Source organism: Aythya ferina (assembly GCF_964211825.1).
Source record: "Aythya ferina genome assembly, chromosome: 5".
Lineage (NCBI taxonomy): Eukaryota > Metazoa > Chordata > Aves > Anseriformes > Anatidae > Aythya > Aythya ferina.
In genome coordinates, this window is record NC_140301.1 from 14863982 (window position 1) to 14883432 (window position 19451).

General features: G+C 35.6%; 1 protein-coding gene across 13 annotated transcripts in view; it reads left to right on the forward strand.

The window, feature by feature from the left end:
• Positions 1 to 19451, forward strand: part of LRRC4C (leucine rich repeat containing 4C) — a 510287-nt gene that overhangs the window by 465801 nt on the left and 25035 nt on the right. The window contains exon 1 of one of the 13 annotated variants that reach the window (XM_084519867.1): positions 1574 to 1623. The exons of the other annotated variants lie outside the window; for them this stretch is intronic. The gene's annotated coding sequence lies outside the window, so the exon portion shown is untranslated. Of the gene's footprint in view, positions 1 to 1573; positions 1624 to 19451 lie in introns of those variants that run through there. 13 annotated transcript variants of the gene reach the window in all.

The following is a 19451-nucleotide window of genomic DNA, read 5'->3' on the forward strand; positions in this document are numbered from 1 at the left end:
TAGATCAGAGAATTATATTACCATCTTCATAATCTCACGTTTTAAGTCCCAGAAGCAAATTTCAGTGTGGGGTTGTTGTTGTTTTTTCCCAGTTACTTGTTATTCCTTATCTCAGGAGTCAACATAGAACAAAAAAGAGAAATAGGAAAAGAGTAAAGACTTTCAGAATACAAAAGACTTCTACAAATAGGGCCTGATTTGAAACCTCTTAATACTGATAGAAAGGCAGTTTCTCATTTTCAACAGGATGGGATTGAAACTTTGACTTAATAATAAGGTGCTAGTCTATTTAGATACATAAAAATGTATCTAAATACATTTGATTATTTTCTTTTCTTAATATGTCAGACAGAAACTTGTTAGTGTTGATACAATTTTAAGTATGTGAGTTGATGTTTACTTATTATTACGGATAAAATATAAAATTTATGAGCACTGGCAACAACTGGAATGAAGGAAGGAGGAGTGAGAGGAAGGAATGAAAGGAAGGACTGACTTAGAATTCAGAAGAAGAGCTATTTGTTGGCTATAGCAGTTATGTATATTTGAAACACACACGCACACACAAAAGTTAAATTCCTTCCATTCATGGTGAGGTTATAGAGCCATTGATGTATGTATGCCCACTGTCATACCAGGAATGCCATGGTTATTTCTAGTGCCCTGAAGAAGAAAAGGACAAATTCACTCTCATACATTATATTCTCTACTTAAAGAGGCTGCAGATTCCCTGGTCATGCTATGAATTTAGTACACACAAGAAATGATAACGAGGACAAGTAAACAACTGTGCTGACCCTTATACATACTGGTTATAATAAGACTTAACATGAATCTGAACTTGTGATGACTGTTGTGATGACAATAGGTTAAATAATTTGGAACTGTTTGGCTTTAGGATTTTAACCTCCTATGACGACTGTAGTAAAAGTGTTCATGCACATGCCATTAACACCTCTGCTTTCTGCTTTCATCATTTTCTAAGAAAAAATTAAGTAGAAATTTGCAACTTCTTCCCCCCTCAGAAACAGTTTAGTTCCTATGTAAGGATTTCTGTGGTAGAAAACCATTTCCAGTAAAATGTAAATATGGGAGGGATAGAATGATAAACTGTTTACATCCACATAAATATTATGTCACTATCTTCAAGTGTGTGATCATGTCTTAGTCATTCTTCCTATATGTCTGCCATCCACTGAGACCTTGCCTCATTCATTTGCACAGGATTACTTTAAAAATGTAGCTGTAGAGAAAGAAAATCTGGGATATTTTTAAATGCTTGTCTTTGCAGCTGAGAACTTTTTTTTTTCTTTTTTCCCCTGAGAGAGAGAGAGTAATGTGTTTCAGGTGCACTACATACACACTTTTTTCCTGCTGTTATTAGGAAGTTTAAACTCTGTCAGTCAGTGTCCAGAACTCCCAATAAAAACAGCTGGAGATCTGTACATGGAGGAGAAGTGGAATGTCGAGTTGAGCTCAGCAGTGTGTCTGAGAAAGGAAGGTGCTTCCCTAGACCTTTGCTTCCTCTGGCTGTAGGTAGTATAAAGAGAAGAGTTAAGACCTAAATACTCCTGACTGTGATGTCATTTGCTTACTCCTTGAATTTCCCTCCAAAAGAAATGGGTAAGTATTTACAGTAGGATTTTTTATTATTATTAACTTATTATTTATATAATTTAACAGGAGAATTGATAGAATTGATTAACCTTCCATTTTTTTCCTACCTCAACTCTGCAGAGATATTTTTTTTGTCTCCTTTGATCTACTCTTACTCTTCTCCTTCTGCATTTAATCAATGCTTCTGTATTGACTTGGTCTTGCAGTTCTGCCTTGCAAGCTTCAATAGCCTCATCATATTTGGTGCTTATAAAGACCTCATGGAAAACATTGAAAAACATTCTTATTGGAAACAATTCTGCCAACATTTCACTGATCTCATATGCATCGAATTATGCGTTGGGTTTTTTTGTTTGTTTGTTGTGTTGCTGACTCACCCTATCCTCTGCCCTAGATAGGTACCATGGTTAACTGACACCTTGTCATTCTGTCTTCCAGATCAGTGTTCTAGTTAGTAATGAGTCCTTCCCTTGTGTCACCTAGCTCTATTCCTGCTCTGTCCTGAGGCAGTTATTCAGTAGCTCATTGTGCTTAAGTTGATTCTGTCCCCATTGCTTATCCGTACCACTGTTTATGGGGTTGCATGATGAAAAAGATAGATTAAAAATAGTGTTTTAAAAATAATGTTTTTAAAATAATCTGCTTTTATAGGGAGGCTTGCTTTTGATGTGGATGTTATAACCTGGTTCCCCGGTGGTCTGTTGAGTGTGTGGAATTATATCACCAAATGGGTGTTCAGAGGATGGAAACAGTAGCTGGGGACACAGGAGGCAGGAACTTCCTGAGAAAGACACTGTTGCCAAGAGAAATGTCTGTGGAACAATGGTCTATTTGCCTTGTCACTTCTCCTCACATCTTTTGCTTTAATTATTACATTTAGCCAACTTTCTGAAAGTTAAGGGCCCTTTCAGCTCATGTATTTTTGAGTGATTTCTACCAGTCAGTAGTAACCAGTTTCTCCAGGACAGGAGAGCAGAAAACAGCTGTGCTTATTGATGTCCTCATTTTGAAGAAGCTGAACTATATCCAGCAATTAAGGATGACTTGAAGCTTTCTAGGAAGTGTAAAAATTGGAGTAAGTAATAATAATCCCTCTTAATTCCCAGCTCTGCAGAACTGAGCTGTTGCTCACTGACAGGTTTCTTTTTAAACCTTTGGATGACCTCCAAGAGATTTATGGCCCGCAGTTAGAGAAAACATTACTTATCCAGTGCCCTTCCTGGTCTCAGATGCCACCTTTCTCTGAAGAAAACGTGTCATCCAGTTTTGTTTTCTCTTTTGGAACACCATCAGTCTTAGGAAAAATGTAACATGCATTATTTATTTTACTAGGAGATTTATGTCTGGAACATGAAGCCAGGCATGAAGCTCGTCAAGAAGTTCAAGTTAATTAGGCACAAGAAAACATTAGATGGATGTCTGTGATGTAAGATCCAATTGGACGCAGCCTCGGGGCAAAGAGATGACATAAAGCTGGCACTTTCTTACCTAGTATTTGATCCATTTTGATCTTTGCAGTCTATTTTAATGACAAAGATGCACATTTTATAAAATCACGCCAAAACAGTGTTTCTATAGGAGGAGCTGGCTCCTGTTCCACTGTAAGCATTATGGCTTGTCAGGGATTTTATTTTTGGGGATGATGTAAGATGCAGAAAGCAAGTTGTTAAACTGGCTTTCCAGTGTAGTTTGTGATCCTCCTATTTCTCCATCAACTCTGGACAAACAAGACTACGGTTTCTCCTCTTGTCAATTTGTCAATCTTTTTTTTTTTTGGGGGGGGGGGGGCAACAGCAGGAGGTTTCCTTTCTTTCTTTTTCTTTGCACTCATGTATGGACAGATAAATTTTTGATCTTTATTCTAATTATTCTGCATTTTATCAAAAGAATATCCAAGTGGTCCTTACTTTAAGGCTCGTGATTACTTTTAATACTTTCCTAATCTACCTCAGTGCAGCTGAAAATGATGTGTAATGACCATTAGATACAGTTTTTGTCACTAACACAGCACATCTACTGCTGTATAGGCTTTTTCCCTTTTCTCTTTCTCCTTTGCTGGTGCCATGCTTTTGGCTGTTTAATGGTTACTTTGCTGTTGAACTCCACAGGGGAACATATCTCCAAACATTTCTCTAACCTCATGCAGAGAAATCTAAGACCTCTTCTTCCTGTGTTCCCAGCAGGAGCTTCCTGCTTGCTTTTTATGTTTCAGCTACTACACACACATACTTAGGTTTGACTTCTTTGGTAATAGCTAACCCAATGAGCTATCACAGAGACCAGCTAATGGCAATGCAACCTCATCCCCTTTCCCTATATAATTTTTCTTATCTACCTGTGAAGTCTTTCTTTACTGTGTGATTAATTTTCCTAATCTCAGACTTTTAAAATAATCATTATTATATTTAGCTATTACTCCAAGTGTTTAAGATCTGCATGGCCTTGTGCTGTCAATATGTTTTTACATCAGCATATATAAATATGCCACTATAAGATATTGCTGGGTAAACAACCACTGAAGATTTACATCATACACAGGTTACTCTGTAGAGTACTATTGTCCTGGGGAATAACTGTTCCATCTCATTAAACACTGTCTTGTTTCCTGAGACATCACATATTTGGGGAGCAGTGGGTCAAACCAACTGAGGGATATAGACCTAAAATGCATGATTAAATTCTTTCTCAGCATCTCTCTGGAACTGATCCCAAACTGTCTCCATCTCACATGTTCTTGTTGTTATTGCATATCACAATAAATTATTCCCATTGGAAATTCTAAGCTGCTTCCAATGCTGCTAGACATCCCTCAGTATCAGAGTGTGGTCCTGGATTGAGGAAATAAAATGAGGTATATTCACTGATTTTTTTCCAGGTTTGTGGAAAGGTAAAATTTGATACTTACATGATATGACTGTGATTTAATATAAGCCATTAAATGACTGGTTAAGTCATGCAGTATTTGCTGTCACCTTTCTAGAGAATATGAGGAGGGATTTTTCTTCTTTTAAATTTACTTTCTGATTTATGTCAGTGTGTAATATGTTCAAATAACAAATATAATATCTCGTATGTATTGTGTCATATAATAATTCCAAATATCAAATGAATTTGACAATGAAATTTTGTAATTACAATCCATATGATGTGTTCAGATAAAACTTTGAAGGAACAGGAAAAACCCTCAAGAAATCATACAGAAAGATGAAACCCTAGACCAGTCAATTCCTCTAAGACAGTGTACCACTTTGACACATTCTTCATCTCTGTAGCCAGGTGATGTGCCATTTGGAGAATACTTGATGTGATAGGACATGAGGAAACAATGAGGCTTTCCAGGGAAGTGGTGGAGTCCCCATCCCTGGAGCTATTTAAGAGACATGGATGTGACACTTAGTGATGGGACTTGGGTAGGTCAGGTTGACGGTTTGACCATGAAGGCCTTTTCCAACCTAAATGATTCTATGATTCCATGAACTAATTAACTTTTATAAGCTCCAGAACACTCACGGAAGTGTTGTACCAGCTTGAGTAATATGAAATCTGAAACTGTGAAGGTCTAAGTACTCTTAATGTGTTTCAAGTTATGAGGCTTTTGGTAGATCAGTGCTTTCTAAAATTCAGACTTTTATCTTAGTGCTGCATTCTATATTTTTTTCTGTCTGGAGGCTCAGATATTTGGCATAATATATATGTAAGAGGAAAAATGGCTGCATTTTGAAGTCAAGATCATAGAAAATGATTTTGAAATAAACTTACCGTATTTATTTCATTCATACTTGTCACAGTGCATATTACACTCTCTGCTCATAAAACACCTGGACCTGCACTTAACTGTTAAGTTAATCAGTAGTGCTGTTTTATTCATAACTCTTACATGCAAAGAGGTGGCCATGAGGAAGCTACAGCCTCTAAGGCAAATGATGAGAAAGTAAGATATAATACTAAAAATATTGTTTGTTACCTGTCTTTCTTTGGGGTGAAAGAAAAATAAATAAAAAACAAAACAAAACAAAACCAACAGCAAAACTACTGTTGTGACTACTGGACTTGATATTGATTGCTTAATGGTAGACTATTTTAAAGTATATCTTCAGAAAATTTAAAGTTCTGAGGAGGAAGCATGAAGATAGTGACCAGAGTTATATGAAAGTTCTTGAGAGCAGCAAGTAATCAAAGGTCACAAGGATCCAGGACCAAACAGAATGAGAAAGACTGCAAGTATAAGTAAAAAAGATGAGAATCTGTACTGTTTCTTAAAGAGCTCTGTGATAATCTATGTTTAGACTTTTGGAATTTTAACATTATATTTGCTTGCCTAAGTGACATATGCAGTGTGGAAGATGCAGTTAAATTGCTGCAAGCACAGCTACAACAAAAATATATGCTGTAGATGAGTATTTAAAATGACAGTGGTGCATACAAGAGACCCATCAACTTGTGAAAATCGGAACTCTATTGCTTCTTGCATGATATTCAGGGAACTGTGTTAAAGAGAAACAGGGCTAATCCTAATGAAACATGACCTCTTCACTGTGCCAAACTTATGTAAACTGAATCTGACTGGCTGCTGCACTGGTGACATTTTGTAATTCAATTTAATGGATTCCAGCACTTGACCAAGCAGCTGTCAAAATCTCCCCTTGATTGCCCCCTATGTCATCTTTTCATCTGCTTGCTTTGCATTTCAATTATCATCTCATTCTCATTTTGCATCTCCCGATCACGTGGGTATCTAGCAAATGTCTACAATCAAAATAATCTCAATATTGCATGTAATTTCCCTTTATGATTCTATGCCACCTCCAGTTCACATCAGGTTCTTGTTTCAGTTAAAAACTAAAACACATTTAACAGATATAACATGTTATTTACTTCCCATTTTTTTCCAGTTTTAGACTGATGGAATCTGAATTTCACCAGGTTCCGGAAATATAAGGTATCATTCCTATTCTGACAAATGTTATGTTTTACTTAAATATCATAAGTGCAGAATAATTAGTTAATCAATTTATTTGCTATACTAAAATCTACTCCATTTTTGTATGGAATAAGTCTATCCTCACAGTGTAAATAAATCTCATATGTAAGTAACAAATATGGTTGCATTAAGTGCTTGTAAGACCAAGACCCAGGAATGGCATCCTCCTTGTGTTATAACAAAACACACCATTTTATTTATAGCTTATTTATGCTTTTAGCTTGCCATAATTTCAAATGATTCCATTACCAATATCATGAGAATGAAGAAGTAGGACAATTTAACAGCTAAAGTGGCTTTTCAGAAAATTACACAAGTTATTGGCATCATTCACAATTTGCCTAGCACCATTATATTTAATGTAAGATGACTAACTTCATTAAGGCTGAAATATTAGCTGGTAGGAGGGGCAGCCAACTGGGGCTATAGTTCTGTACCCAAATGTGGCTTAATCATTTCTATTAATGTGCAATGCAAGAAAGGATTTATCCAGAATTAAGGAAGAACATGTACCTATCTATACAAATATAGACAGCACTGATTGCTGCAAGTTTGTGAAACTAAAAGAACAGAAGAGGCAGGAGCTTTGTAATATGTCTGAGAACAACATTAGAATTATTTGAGTTTGGGGAATAAAATAGGGAAAATATTAATAGACTGTCAGGGAATAACACTTGTAATACTATAGTAAGAATTACGCTGCATATCTTTCATGTTCCTTTACAAATATTAGAAACACAGCGTTTGCAAACTTTAATTAAATCATCACTACTCCACTGAGAGTTAACATTTTTAACCCTGTTTTAATGAAAAGCTGTGTAGTACAAAGTTATATAAAATGGTCTATGCCTTTTATTAGAATTAGAAACTGCTTCCTAATCTTCTGTGAAAATTACCTATGTTGAAAATAGAAAAGATATATAAATACATCTTTTTTTTTTTTTTCTAATTTATATTTAACTTACAGTACCTCAGGCATTTAAATACTTATGTAATCACATTAATCACTAATATAAATGATTATATCCTGATCAAAATAATTATACGATGAAGTCAAGAGGTCTAAAACTTAGGAAACTTTTTATAAAATATGAGAATAAATTTTCAAAACTTACTTTTTATTCTTTACATATAGAGTTTACACTCACAAAATGGCTGCTTGCAGGGTGGTAATGCAAATTTATAGTAAGAAAATAAATATCTGTTTTTGACATTTTAATATGCTATTGTTATCTTTACTTTTGAAAGAATATATTGGATATTTCAGTTTCATTGAAAAGCACACTTCTGAGTGTTTTTCTCAGTTCTCCTGTAACTTGGGAAGCAAGCAATGAAAGAATAAATGAGTGAGTGAATTTATTTTATTTAAGAGCTGTCATGGCTCTGATTCCTAGAAGGGCTGATACAGCAACAGCTGTAATAGAAGCCACTGACAGCCATAGCATAGGCATCATCTGGTTTTCAGAATCCTGGCCCTTGTTAATTCAGTGGAAGTCCATAGGGATTGAAAGACATCAGATTTTCTGTAGCCTGAACCTTGATCTTCTACATTTCCTTCTTCTAATAGCACTACATTAAACTCAGTTACTGTACAAAGGATTTTTGTTAATGGAAAAATATCATCAAAGAGATAATAGATATTTAAAAAATAGAGAGCATGAGGAAATGCTATGCAAGTGATAGTTTAAAGTCTTTTGGCTCTGTTTTTATTATTCTATGAAGTTAAGTATTAATAGAGTCAGTGCTACTTAAGCAAAGTCATTCGTATCATCTCACTAACCTACATGGAATTAAGGAAGAATGAACTCTCTAAGTAAGCAGCAGATAACAATGCAGCACGACATAGAAATGATTGAATTTGCCAGCAGTGTTTGTGCAATGCTTGCTAATTTACAAGGGCATTTTCAAGCGATTCAGTGGCTGGGATTCCTTGGGGGCAGTTCACTTGGGCACTGAAACTGAATCAACATTTAAATGGTTTTACTTTCAGAGTGGTTTAGAAAAATCCTAAGTAAGTAATGTTTTCATAATTAATACAGTAACTGCAAATCATGCAAGGATCATTTGCTTTTCAAAAGGAGAGAAAACAGCATTCTCATTTGGCTGGGCATCTTGCACTGCATTTGTTAGTACTGTGAAAAAATATAAAATGCAGATTGCTGGATTAAGACGAGCAATTACTCACTGATCTGGATGGCTCTACTCCCTCTTCTTTAGTAGATAATCTGTTGTGGAGGAAATGAAGTGAGCTAGAAGTCAAAGAACTGAATTCTTTGCTCTGCCACCGATGTGTAGTGTATAGCCTGTGCCACAGCATCCCACCTTTCCCTGCTTTGGTTCCCCTTTGGGCAGAAATAGGAGAGCCAATGACCATGTTCAAAAGAACATCCAAACCCCTGATTTTCAATTCAAGATGTGTTGTTTTCACCCTACAGGAGCTCCTATTGCTTTTCTTCCTTCTTAATGGCACAAATATGTTTTAAAATATGACTGTGAATGTTTTGCTGCACTGCCAACATTTCAGTAGAAGAGTATAGAGGATATTACATTGCTCATTTCGTACTCTTTCTGTGTATGTACAAAGAGGGATAGGCTGTTAGATATTTGCATTAGATGTTGATGCACTAAATACCTGCACTCACTTGATTGCTGTTAAGTTCTAATAAAGCAGGAATTTGGGGCAGGATATTAAAGGCTGGACCTGGTGCTTAGGGACATGCTGTAGTGAGTGGTGTTGGCAGTAGGGCAGTGGTGGGACCAGATGATCTTGGAGGTCTTTTCCAACCTTTATAATTCTATGATTCTATGATTCTATGATTCTATATTCATGATAGGAAGGAAGGTGATGTTCTGGCAAAGGCACAGAGTAGGAGCAAGAGACAAGTCATCTGTTCCTGCCTACTTAATTTCTTGAATGCTTTTGAAAGGCTAGCTGAAGTGAAATCAAAAATCCTTTTTATTTTTTTGAGAACATTAACTTTTTTTTTTTTTTGTTAAACCATAATAGTAAAGCTTCAGTAAAACTGCTCCACCTTCATCATTGCTAGTTCCCACCCTTTTGTCTGTAATAACTCTTTTTAAAAATGTACTTGAGATACATGAAATAATACATGAGATAATAAATACTTTTACAGAGGATGAAAAGATTTAAATAGCTTTCTCTTGCAAAGCCTTTGGAGGGCAAGATACAAAATGCAATTCTTAAATGCTCTAGGCAAATGTAAACCCCGAACTGGGAATCCTTTGTCACTGAAGCAAGAACAAAAAATATTGTCATCTCAGACCATTTTCTAGTGAGCTCCTGAGATTTTCAGCATTGCAGAAGGGGATCCTGGTATGAGCAAAGCTGGCGTCTGCCTAAATCTGATTCAGACTCTAAGGGATGAAAAATATTTCTTGACCTATTGTTGTTGCGGCCTGTTTTACCAACCATTGAATTTTCCTTGACTCTGCCCTAGTTGTTCTGTAAAGCAATTAAAAAAAAAAAAATCTCACAAGGTCTTTTGACTGAATCTGAATAATGCCCCTCAATTTCTTAAGGTTTTAATACCATAGATGTTTATAGATTTACCAGATGAAGTTTCTTCCCAAATCTGTGTCCAAATCTGTGTCCTTGACTCCATCCAGGTTGTAGACTCTGAAATTGCTAGCTGTGCTAAACTTTTGGAACAGGCAACTTCTGTTTCTGAACTAATGCTTCTTTTTGATGGGCTTCCAGCTTAAAGAAAGGCTGGAAGAATTTTTTAAAGGCTCTTTACGCAAGCATGTTGAGACATGTTTTATTTTTATTTTTAAACTTTAGGTATTCCATTCATTTCCTTGTAAAAAATAATTTAAAAGTAAAACTGAAGAACAGAAAGGGCTGCTGGGAATTGAGTAGCACTGCAGATTAATGGTCTGTTGCCTCTGAATGCTGCATGTCATATATGAAATTTCTTCTGTAACATAACCGGAACTTGGTATTTCAGTTCATATACATATACACATGTATATTTTTATACATGCATGCTTTCTTCCTGATGTACGCATGAACTTTCCATGGGCATTTTTGCTCAGTGCTTAAATAGCTTCATTTAAAAGACTTATATTGTAATTTCTGTTGCTATAACAGTCTCTGAGGCATATGAAATGCCACTGAGTTTAGTAAGAGTCTCAGATCTAGTGGCTAGATGATCCCATAATGGCTGAAATTCAAATCAGAGTATGTTGATCATCTTTGAGGAGCTGTTAGTAAATATGCTAAACTTATATCAGAAGAAAGTTGGTTTAAAACCAGGTGATGCTTCCCATATGGAAGAGTTACAATGCTTAAGAACATAATTAAAGTCAGAGTCGCTGAGATCTGGCTTGGCTGCAAAGTCTGTGTAAAAACAGGCTTTTACTCTATCTTCCCTCCTATTCTCACCTTCTATTCAAATTGAAGTGAATTTCATTAGATTCTTTGGAACCTACTAATTTTACTTTGTTCAAATTTATAAAACTGCATTATCTATTTCAATTTAATATTTAAGAGGCACAGTGTGCATTATGTGAGATTCATCCTACTTTTCATATATATTATTACCAGAGATCTCTACTGTACCCAGACAAGTGGCTGCAAATCACCTCAAAGAAGATAATTCTGTCAGTTGGTGGTTATTGCTACATATCTTTCTTAGTAATCAGAAGTTCAAAAACACTCAACCAATTAGTAGATATGTGGCAAGCTCTGTGTGAACAGCATTAGCAACTAATTTCTTCCATTCTGGAGATACCACTCTGTAACATTAAGCGATAACCATGTTAAGCTCCAGGGCAGGCTACAGTGTGGCAATGTACAGTTGGTCTCTAACCAGGAGTGACACCAGGCAGAGCCATTCCTTAGAGTTTTTATATGCATCATTAAACAACTGGAGTTTTGCCTATGAGTTAGAGTAGAAGAATGATGCCAGTGTTTTTCGGTCATAGTTATGCTTCTGATTCATTGCATGGCATTAAACAAATCATCTTGCATCTGTTCTCACTTTTAAGGTGAATTTTGAGGTATCTTTCAGTGTTACAGGCATGATTCGGACCTCCAGATGCTATTGCAATATGTATATGAATGTAATGAAAATGTATGTAAGTAAATAGTAATGAAAAATAATGTGGTTCACCTTTGCATAAGAACTGCTTGAGTGCAGGGGATCTTACCACCTGATTGAATAGATTACTCTTGAATCACTGAGACCAAACCGTTATTGTTCAGATAGATATAAGTATATATTACTTCTGGCTCTAACCTGTGTTACCAACCAGACTGTTAAATCTGTTCTCAAATGATCTCACTGTCTTTGTTGTATGAGTTATAGACATTATCAAATGCTTTAAGTCATAGTAGTCGTAAGAAATCACAGAATTGTTTAGGTTGGAAGGGATCTTAAAGATCATGTAGTTCCAACCCTCCTGCCTTGAGCAGGGACACCTTCCACCAGACCATATTGCTCAATGCACCACCCGACCTGGCCTTGAACACTTCCAGGAATGAGACATCATCAGCTGCTTATTTGTATTTTCAGAATGGGGATAGGCCTTAATGAAAAACAAAATGCTACTGTTTGTACAGAGTTAAGAGAGAAATGGCATAAAGCAGTTTTGTATATATATTATAGCAGCTCACTGCTTTTAAGCAATGGAAAATTTTTTTTTGTTGTTTGTTCTGTTTCTTATTGAACACTAGACATATGACATAGATCTATATGTCTGAATTTGGCACCATGAAAAAGACCATTCACTTAGATAATTTAACCCAGATTTTGCACTAGACTCATATTTCTGTGTCAAAACTGTAGGAGGTGACCAAGCTTGGCAAGGGCAGTCATGTGAAACAGATCTTATTGCTAAGATACAGGCACCCCAAAACCATGGCGTTACATATGCAGGGCAATGTAAGGTAGACCGAGACTTCCCTCTGCTAGGCTCCTTTGAAAATCTTAGCTTTAATGTAATTAAGTAAAATATTGAGCTGCAGTCGCCTTGATGGCTTGAGTCTTATGCACCTAGCTGACAGTTTCACTATGCTTCTGCATTGTCTGTACTTTGATTAGGCCCAGATACATTTAATTAGCAGGTTGTTTGATCAATTAGATAATGAACCCTAAAGTCACCTTCTTGCTTAGATGTGCCTTGAACAACAATTTTAATCTTAGTGACAGCTCTTCTAGAAATAAAAGGAGAGAAACTAATGTAATTAAGCTGTTAGTGCATAAAAATGCCTGTGTGGCCATGCAGCATAAAACTAAAAATATTTTGAACATATCTATCTTAAACATAGAAGACAAATTGTTCATTGGATGTTAACTGAAGAGTTTCATTTGAATTATCATTTGTTTATATCTAGGTTTATGTTGAATAGGTGAGAGTTAATATTGAATCATCTTTGCTCCCACTTCATCCTTCATCGATTTCTCTGGCATCAGAATAAGGCTAATGCTGAGTGACTGTTGTGTGGTGCCTATGTGGTTCTTTTGTAAAATACTTCTAAGTCTCTAATGAATAGCAGTAGGTGAAAAACAAAAGGGAACAAGCAACCTTTTTTACTAGGAAAAACAAACAAACAAACAAAACTTTGGATGGAAGTAAGTGGAAGTTCCCCTTCAGACAATCAGAAATTAATATTTGTATCCATTTTATTTCTAATGCAAGCATCTTTCATGGTTTACAGTTCAGTGACAGACCCCTAGGAATATAAGTAGGGTTCCCTTGCTCTGCAAACCATTGCATCTCATGAGCTTCTTGATACTATCAAGTTTCTTTGAGGAATACTCTTTTGTGTTCTGGTTGTCTGCACTGCTAGATCTATTTATTTCTATATATAAAGTATATTTTTTAAACATCCAAGTTTATATTACCTAAACATGAAACCATCAAGCTCCAGAATTTACTTGCAGATTATCATCAAATGTTGCTCTTTATTGTTATTGAAAGCATGTTAAGAATTCACAGTTTCTTCGTACACCTGTGGAAATGCTTTCAAACTGCAAAGTGAAATGTAACTACACAGGACATGTGGTAGATGTCATGTAAAGCAGGATGGAGAAATTTGAGTAGAAAGTATGCTTTTAGTTGAAGTCTTTTGATTGCAGGGGAAAAAAAAAAAAAAAAATGCAGTTGATAATCCAACTGTAATTATTTTGAGAATTTTACTTCCATAAGTAAAAAAGAAACAATTTGCATGTTCTGAAAATATACATAGCCAGCAGTCTATTTCTCTTTGACATCACTTGAGAATATTGAATCAGTTTTATTTAGAAGGAAAGCTGAATTAATGAGCAATTTTGGTTTTGATTCACATGTAATATAGAGAACGGCCCCAAACTTTAAAATTGCCCTAAATTAGTGGATTCACAAAAAACTCACTACTGCTCTGAGATATGCCTGACTATATCCTATTTCAAATGGGAGTTTAGAATCAACCCAGTCAGATTATTGGAACTGGTAATAAGGATGGGTTGAGGTTCTTCTTGGCTTTTGAGATTAAAAGAATGACACATTACGCTGTGCAATAAACATACATTTTAGGAAAAAGAAAATGTAAGCAATCTTTGGGAGCTGATTGGTCTGCCTATCTGTAGGTCATGTTCCACTTCTCTATGTCTGCGCTGGACTTCTAGATGATTTAATTATAATAATAAAAATTCCAGCAATTTAGAGGATATTCCTCTATATTGAATTTTGGGGGTATAAGCAAAGAAATAGTATGTAATGAAAAGGAACTTGCAGGGGCAATTAACAAGTCTCTTAAAATTTAATAGGTACAGTTAAAAAATCAAGGACTCAATAATTTCCCTGTGGGCATCTAACTTTGACCAAATAAATACATAAACAAGAATCAAAGGAAACATTTTTTTCAGCTGTTCAAAGTGATTTAAGAGGCAGAAACTTACTCCAGAAAGGGTGAAAAAAAAGAAAAAAGGTTTTATTTGTGTCTACACCATGCACAGCTGTGTGAGTGTGTCCAAATATACATACGTATAGTGCTCTCGGTCAAATATTTCTGTTGTGTTCTCTAGTCATGAAGGTTAACTTTGAAACATGTTTTGTGAAACAAACAAACAAACAAACAAACAAAAACCTTTTTGTTTTCTTATTTTACTGTGTAGTTTTGATAGATAAGAGATGTTGAGCAACAGGAAAATAAATTGTTTCCATCTGTACTGGTGGTGGATAGGGTGGAATCCTATCATTACTTAGATACTTTGTATTACATTTGTGAATGGTGTATTGTCTGGTAGCATTCCACCAGAGAAGATTCAGTTTTTCTTTCAGGCTCTTATACCACCAGTAGAATTGTCTATTATTTTTCTCTGTTATTGGAAAACATCTCCACTGACTCAACTAATCTCTCTGCACTGTTTGAATTAAAAGATACTTTGAGGTGTGGGTGTGAGTATATCTATATATACATACATATATATAGTAATAAAGGAAGTACCTTATGTAACTAGAAACATTAAAACATCCCACTCAGTATGCAGATACCAATCCAATTTGGAAAGGGTTAATTATGTTCTCTTGCTTCCACCACCATCCATTTTAAGTATTTAAGTGTTCTGTCTTGAACATTATTCACACTTCGTGAGATGTGCTCTCCATTTTATTTTGTGCTTTAGTCGCACACTTGTTTTCAGATTTAAGTCCAAAATTCATGCAGAAATTCAAAATCAAAAAGTAAACCTCCTTGTGTCTAACTATGTCACATATATTAGCTCATTCCATTTTCTTCTCGTATCACCGTGCTGACTCCTTTTTAACTTCTCTAGGAGGTATTTTGCTCAGAAGATTAGTTGCTCTGAAGATCTAGTCAACATGTTCCCTAAAATGTATGAAATTGCTAATATTTCTGGTCTCTTACTTATGCCATCCTTTCTTAAGAGCATGAACATAGGAGTTTTCATATGAACATGACCTTTCCATGTCAGGCCATAGATCCATCTAGTTCAATATCCTTCTCCTGTAGTAACACACAGTGGATATGTAGGAAATAGGAAAAGAACAAAAAGCATAAGGATTTATCGGTTCACTCTCCAGTATTTTTAACTTGGGACTTCTCTGGGATTTTATTTCTGTGGTACTCTTGATAGCTTTTCAATCTGCCAGTTTGTTTCTTCAGTATTTGATGCAAGTTTACCCAGGTACTTGGTTTTATCACAATGAATGCCTCTGTTAACCTCAGAGCTGATGCTGCAACAGTGTCACCACAGGACTGTCTGTGCTGGTATTCTCTTTTCAACAGTAGTTTTATGAACACATCAAAGACCCCCACACCAAAGAGCAGGTCAACAGCATAGGCTTCTTACCCTAGCTAAGTACTTGTCCAGTCTCTGACTGTTTTCAGTTTAGAGGAATTTATGACCCCAAAGTGGACTTATATTTAATAATTCTTACTGGGTTGCTCTCCCAAATAATTGTCCAGCATCCATGCGAATCTGTTCCATGTCTTTCATCATTTCAGCTACTGTGCTGTAAACTTTCTTTTGTTCTTTTATATCCTTTTAAAATGTGTCACAGTATTCAAGAAGGAATGTCAGGAACTTAAGAGAATGTCAATGTTTTTGTTTTCTGTTCTTTCTCTTATAATCCCTAATACTGGTGTTTTTTTGACTGCTCTAAAATTGTTTTTATAGTTATCTACTATAACTTCACAAAACCTCTCTCCACAGCTTTTCCCCCTTTTACAAAATTTATTTTTCTGTATTATTTTCAACTTCCTGCAGACTGTCCCATTCTGTTTAAATTTCCTCATCCCTTTATGCAGTTTACTGAAACTCTTTACTACAAAAGTAAAAAATAAGAGTACAAAATATTAATAGCAGAATAAGATTTACAAATTTCACATAAGCTAGAAATTCTGAGATAGTTTCAAGCATGTGAGGCTAAAAAAATTACAAGATTCTTGGGCTGCTGAGGAAACTGGCATTCCTTCATACACAAGCCTTGATGCAAAGATAGGCAACAAGAAACCCTTGGAAAATCAGTGTAAGCCAAGCTTACAGAGCTTCAAAGTTGTGTGTTCCAGGGCCACCAGGCCCCTCACTGTGCACCAGGCAGAAGGATGCTCTCAGATACAGCCTCTAAACAGGGCTGACAAGCTTTCTGGGCTGCCCACTCCACTGGAAGCCTTGACAAATCTGTCTTTTTGCCAAGGATTTTCTGAAAAAATAATGTCTTGTAAAATTCCTGACCAGTCTTATTATTCAGCCCACTAAGCATAAAATCAAATGGAGGAGGTGGCCATTAACTCTCAGGGCAGCCTGGCATTTTTATTTATTTTTTAATTATTGTTATTCAAAACAGCAAAAAGCAGTAGTATTCAAATGGACTGTAGCTGCATCGGCAGCAAATGCCAGTATAGAAATGTGGCTGGTAGTCGTTTCAAAGTACAGAAAGCATTATGACTGACTGTAGGAAGGTAATATAATTTGACACTTAAAAATAATATCTCATTATAAAATCATAAGAATTGTCAATAGCAGCACAATGACTCACCGAGGCAGGTAACTCATTATCATGACCTAAATATAAAGGAAGTAGGATTGGCTCTGTTGAAGAGAAAAGATTAATACATCCTAAGGGAGGAAAACTACCAGCAGCTAAGTTTGAGGAGGTCTATAGAGAAACATATATATTTTTAACTGTTAAGCTGTTTTGTTATTTTCCATGGAATAATAAAGCCCAACCATAGGAAAGGCATGATTTTTGGACTCTGCCTTGTTTTTAGTGAATCCTGGGAAACATGCCTGCTCACACAGTGTTACTAATAATAACGTAAATTATTAAAGCTGACAGAATTTTTATAGCTAATGCATGTGCTCTATGCACTCTGCACTTTCTTCAGCTTGGGCAATGAACAAACACCAATCAGTTTCTGTTCACTCACCAGCACAATGCTGTTATATGTGTAATAAAATTGCAGGAAAGTCATAAAATGCAAAGAAGAAAAGGTGAAAAACAGGCAAATAATCTCTTGGGTTTAAATTAAATTTTCTGTTGACAGCACATTCTTGTAATATTCCTTTCTTTAATGGAAAATATAAATATCTAAATAATACAAAATTTAAATGTGTCTAGTGGCTTTCATAATCTCATTATTAAGATTGACATCACTCCTCATGATGTTCCTAATAAGCAAAAATGCACTTCTCTTTGTATATAGGAGAAAGCTCTATTTTTAAACTGAGATCTTGAGTTCCAGATGATTTATAAAACCAAGTGATAAAATAGCTTGCCTTTGAGCTCAAAAGGAAAGGAATTAGCAGATACAACTTTGTCAAAAAATTCTGTATCTTACTAATTTTTGAATGCTTAAATCCTGTTTATATGCACAGGCAATAGTAGAAATATTGAGCATTCTGGTCTTGCAATTTAGGTGTTAACTTTCTCTAGAATAATTGATGTAATAGCATTTGGGTGCTGGCATTAATTCTAATGGAATCATCTGGCAAGGGTAAGTGTAAACTTATAGGAGTGTTAGGCAACAGAAAATATAAAGCTGGACTTTGACTGTTGTGGTCTAGAGAATTTTTTTATAGATTTCTCAAATTCTCCTTTATCACATTTTGCTGGATATTTCTAGTTATATATAAGGGATATTGCAAATCAGGTTGTGGTATATTCATACAGGCTTTATCTATATGCATATACATACTTATTTGTAAGTTTGATGCAGAAAGAAATGCCACAGATTTACTTTTGGATTATGGTAATAGGAGTTGGAATTGCTTTTGTATGCCAAACAGTTTTCCTCAACAACTATAGACCATGCCTTATCCTCTATTACTCTTTTTGCAAAAGATGACCATATTCAGAGATTCTCTGACTGCTTTATTCCTTGTTATTTTCTGCCTGCTTTTGGGGTATGAATAGCTATCATTGAAGTACGATTTTTTTTCTTATATCCTGCCAAGGGAGGTCTCTACTGTGCACAGCAATGTGTTGTCGATTTAAAAGAATTCTTCCCTGCAGGAAGCAATAACAGTAGAAATGATTAAAACAAAACCTGAAATGTCACCTTAGACTAATGAAATTCCATCATCAAGCAACACAGAGTTGACACTTTGGTAAGACCCTTTAAAACTCAGATTAAGAAGAGAAAATTAAACTTGAACTGGGGAGGAAACAAAAGCAGCTCTCTTCTGTGACAAGAGTTGAGTACAGTATGTTGATTATTCTCAGACAAGCTGATCTCACAGACAGTGACCCTCTCTCAGGGTAAAGAACAGCTAACAACATTCCTTTAGAAGGCTGGCAATGTTATCTATTGGAGTGAAAAAAATGCAGATATAGACATGAAACCAAGAAGATTATAGTTAGATTTCAATTTAAACTGTCTGAAGAGCTTCACCTTTCAGATTGTAATGAACTAGTGCATTCATCATCTTAAAAAAAAAGAAATATCTGTCTGTTGTGTAACTATCTGTAGCGTCTCTCCCATGTCCCCTCTATAGGGACATAGCTGCGGAACTGTCTTACTAGCTCAACACAGTCTTATTCTCATCCAGTTTCCCGTCTCTGGGAGTGGGAAGTACAGATTGCTTCAGTGTAAAGTATAAAAATTCCGCACAGATGGCAATTATAAAATAACCTGTGCATAGGGGAGTTTTCTTTTAAATTCATCTAATTATATACCAAGGCCCGCTTGGAAACTCAGGGGTTTGTAGCTTTTTAATTCATACCACTGAAGTTGTAGTTTTAAGCCACTTTGGATGTTCACAGTATTGAAAAGCATTCCCTCATCCCCACATTTAAATCTAGGTAAGCTCCTAGTCTTGGTGGTACCTCACAGTGGTGAATATCACAGACCAGCTGCTTTTTTGGGAAGGGCATCAGTGCTCAT